The sequence below is a fragment of the Papaver somniferum genome, chromosome 2 (assembly GCF_003573695.1).
Source record: "Papaver somniferum cultivar HN1 chromosome 2, ASM357369v1, whole genome shotgun sequence".
NCBI classification, from domain to species: domain Eukaryota; kingdom Viridiplantae; phylum Streptophyta; class Magnoliopsida; order Ranunculales; family Papaveraceae; genus Papaver; species Papaver somniferum.
In genome coordinates this window covers 112,287,813-112,292,216 of record NC_039359.1, presented here as the reverse complement: position 1 = coordinate 112,292,216, position 4,404 = coordinate 112,287,813, and the positions used below count along the sequence as shown (strand labels likewise).

General features: G+C 38.1%; 1 pseudogene; it reads right to left on the bottom strand.

Moving 5' to 3' along the window:
- Positions 1 to 3,980: 3,980 nt before the first annotated feature.
- LOC113354610 lies at positions 3,981 to 4,080 on the bottom strand (annotated as a pseudogene).
- Positions 4,081 to 4,404: the final 324 nt, after the last annotated feature.

Here is a 4,404-nt window from a genome sequence, read left to right as displayed (position 1 = left end):
ACACACTTTTGGTGTGAGTATGGCGGCTTTAGAGCAACCTGATTGGTCAACGAGAAGTGGGGCCGGCAAGTAAGGGCCCAGCCACAACTTATGTGCGCGTGGATAGTTCGAGGCGACCTAATTGGTCGAGGGAAATAAGGCCGGTTTAGGATGGGGAATGGACAATGGCAAGTGGCGCCAGTTGGCCTAAGGCATGGCCACGCCTCCCTTTGCTGTTGAGACTTCCTGTTTTCTGATTTTGGGAAAGATTTTGCACCTACTAATCCATGGCGGATTAATTACCTAGTTTTACTATGCTTACTTTTGACAAGCAAGGTCTGGTATACTGCGCAAGGCGCAAAAGTAATTGATTGAATTCTATGTGTTGACACAGATTTCTTTAAGTTCATAGCCAGAGAGCAGCATGCTTTCTGATTGAATACCTCATGCAAAGACCTTATCCTTGATATTTGGAAATTCGTGCTACTCTGCTGCAAGTGAACACAAATTGTCATGCCATATCAACATTAAGGGTTCAGCCGGGGAACATAACATAGAAAGCATTCAAAGAAACTTATATTAAGTGAATATAGGCAAGGCGCCGAAGTTTACTGAACATGGGATGGTTGCTACATGCGCCAGTCTGGATGAATTTCATGTAAATATATTGAATAGCTCAATAAATATGTCAGTGGAGAGGTTAACACTCATGGCTCCATTTCCTTACAGAGTGACATCACATCAGATGCAGGGTTTTACAATTTTAACCCTAAGCTAAATACCACCATTAACAATACCATCTCAGGTGATTACTTAAGATCGGTTTCACTCATACCAATACATAAGTCAGGCATTTGTGAATATTTCTACCAAGAACACAAACAAGTTGTGAGCGGTTATACTCAATCACACATATTGGTTGTTCATAAGATAATCAATGAATAACAAAACCAATAACACCTGCAATCAGTTTCAAGGCTGTAAGTGTGAAAGAGAACTTACAAAGTAAGGATGTCGACATACTTTGAACACGTGTTGTGAATGTTTATTTCTTTAATTGTTCAAAGTTATTCCTTAATAGCTAAAGGAAGAAAATCCCAGGATTAAAACATATGTAAGTTAAGAATCTTTTAATTAAGGTTATTAATTTCATTTTGTAGGGAAATATAAGAATTAACGTGCATTTATTAATTAGATTTTCCGAGAGATTTCGATCATTATTTTTGGACAGAGCATTTCCAGGAATTATGGAAACCGAATTTGTGCTTTAATGACTATCTTGAGAATATTTTAGGTTTTGGAAATTCCTTGGTGTCCAAACTTCCTTGTCTATAAATACTTGAAGTTTGTCTTTCTAGCAAACTAATCCTTCATAACAACAAACTTCCTCTTTGTTGTTGTTACTGGTGTAGCCGCATATTCGGAGAGGAAAGTAACCTAATTAGGTGAAATCTCTTACGGCCGCTCAATTTAAAGTTTCTTTGGGATTGAGAAGCTCTAGCGTTGATAGACACATTTTTGTGTCCGATTTGTCTCGATTCTATATATTGTTAGGGCTCATTTTTGTACTTATTATGATTTTTTATTTATCTGTAGGTATTTTTGGCCAATAAACATTTTTGGAAAAAATTGGCTCGAAAAGTTGTCTGAAGGCACCTCCAGGACACCCCTTAAAGCAGCTACTAAAGGCACCCCTACTCTGGATAGGGGCGCCCCCCTTTTCTTCACAAATTCAAATTTCAAATTTGGCGGTAAAACAAACCAGCATGCATGCAAATTAGGGTTCGCATTCTTGGGAAGATTTAAGGAGATTCAATCTCGGATTTTTGTTGGGCTGGACTTTCTAGAGCATAACAGGGTCGATATATGTGATTAGATCGAAAATAAATTGGGTTAGATCGACCGGGAGAAGGAAACAGAGGTGTTGTGGTCACGGGTTGATGTTGGAGTATTTTTCGACAATTCAGGGAGATTAAAGGCTAGAAAAGCTTCCCCAACATTCGTAGTTATCTAATAAAGAGTTTGGAAGTATTGGGAGAGGTCAAATACGCGTGAAGAGAGTTTGGCAGAAAGAAAACTCTGAAACTTTCTGTGGAGATAAACCAAGATTTTGGGGGAGATTTAATCGAGATGTGGCCTATAAAAGGAGAGGGGATAAGTCATATAAGAGGTACGCAACCTTAGGAGAAGTTTAAAGGAGAATAGTGGAATCTTAGCCTCAGTGTTCTTTTAATATTGATACCAACTTTGCCAGCGTTTGTTATAATTATTAGTGAGTTTTCTATTTAGTATTGAATTTAAGTCTAAAATTATCCTTCACAAGTTCGAGAATCGAATCACTTTTTACCACTATCTACAAATCACATCAATTTTTGGCGTCGCCGACGCGGACTTGTTTTTAGGGTTTTAGATTTATTTTATTTTTGTTTTATTTTTATTTTTTTTATTCTTTTTGTTTTTTTTATGCTTTTTGGTATTTATCTTGTGTCTACAGGTTCTGGATCATAAAGAAAATTGAGCTAAAGAGTTTGGTGATTTCATAAAGACTTGGAGCTAAAGATTAAAGCAAAAAAAACAGAAAAGAAGACAATTTTATTTTAGACAATTTTAGTTTAGGGTTTTTTTATTTTCTTGTAGAAAAAAAAAATTGTATTAGGGTTTATTATTTTTGTAATTTTTCTTTTCTTTTTGGACTTTTGGACTTTGGGACATTATTTTTTATTACCCCACGGAAGGGTACTTTAAATATAAATTGTTTGCAGAGAAGGATGACAATTACGATATTGTCTCTGCACCTTGGGTTCATATACTTGACATCGGAGTCAGTGGCCCGAGTCGACTACAAAGGTTCATCCCCCGTCTGGTACGGGAGGTAAGTTTGTCGAAACACTCGCGAATCCCCTGTCAGCGAGTTACTGTCTTCCTTCGTATGCATATATGTTGAGGACTTGAAAACAGCTGCTTTAACTTCCTAGTAAAGGGCAAGGACTGGCCATACAAGATAAGGGTTCGGATTTCATCACCGTTCTCTTCTTGCCCTCCTTAGGAAAACGACACCAAACGCGAACCTAAGCCTAAAATTTTGACTAGAACGAGACTGATAGGGTAACGAGCTTAACAGGAAAGTCATTCGAAAAATATTGGTTACTCTTTTAAGCATACTTCGAAGTTCTTGACGGTTTCTGTAAGTTGAATGCGTGACTGCGCCTCCTTGTAATACCTGTGAGGCCTTAGGTATCAAAGCTCCACCGAGCTTTCCTCGCCTCTATTCAACTTACTTTAACTCAGATTGATTCTAGAGGGGTTTGCTTAAATTGTAACGAATTCCCGTTCGAAGGATTAAAAGCTGGTCTAGAAACAATCTAAGTGGAGCCATCATGCCTTTTGTTTGCTAGAAATCAATAGGTTTGATTTAGTTGAGTCGACCTTGATATGTGTTTGCTTACCCTTCCAATTTAGAAAATTTTATTGTATGCCTGAACGTAAAAGAGACGCACTAGGTAGATTTGTTAAAGAGAAACCTAGTAGTTCTAAGCGTCTCGATTACCTTAATCTAGAGAGTACGACTTTTGAAGAGTCTGTTTTTGAACGTCCTTTGACTGAGGAGAGAATCCTTGTTGCTCAGATAGCGCCATAAATGGTAATCTTGAAAGCTTTGTTGAATCCAACTAGGACTACTCGTCCCTCATGTATCAGGTTAGCTGAGACGGAAGCAACTTATGAACTTAAACCTGGGACCTTACAGCTGCTCCCAATCTTTTTAGGGAAAGAAAATGAAAACCCATATTTCCATGTTAGGGACTTTGAGGAAATTTGTAGTACCCTCAGGATTAGAAACCTAGATGATGATGCTTTGAAACTTAGGTTATTCCCTTTTTCCCTGAAAGATAAAGCTAAATCGTGGCTATATAGTTTGGCTTCCGGGTCAATCGAAACGTATGAAAAACTTACATCTACCTTTTTGAACAATTTTTTCCCTAGGCACAAAACATCGTCTATTAGGACGCAAATCTGCACGTTTTCTCAACAGGAGGGAGAAACTTTGTATAGGTATTTGGAAAGGTTCAATGATTTATTAGCCCAATGTCCTCATCATGGTTTAGAGAAGGTTAGGTTAGTTCAGATCCTTTATGAGGGTTTAGATTATCTCACTACAACCACAGTAGAATCTATGTGTACTGGTGGATTTGAGAACCAAACAGTTGATGACGCGATGACATATTTGCATGAAGTCGCCGAAAAGACCCAACAATGGGAAATTAGTAGGGTACCCCAGAAAACAATTCTTCTTGGCAGAGGAAACATTAATAGGGTAGAAGGAGGCTATGAATCAGATGCCAAAATTGCTGCTATAGCGAAAAGGTTAGAAGCTTTAGAAGTGGGTAACACTAGTGGTAGATTGGAGCCTTTTTGGGAAGGCCAGAA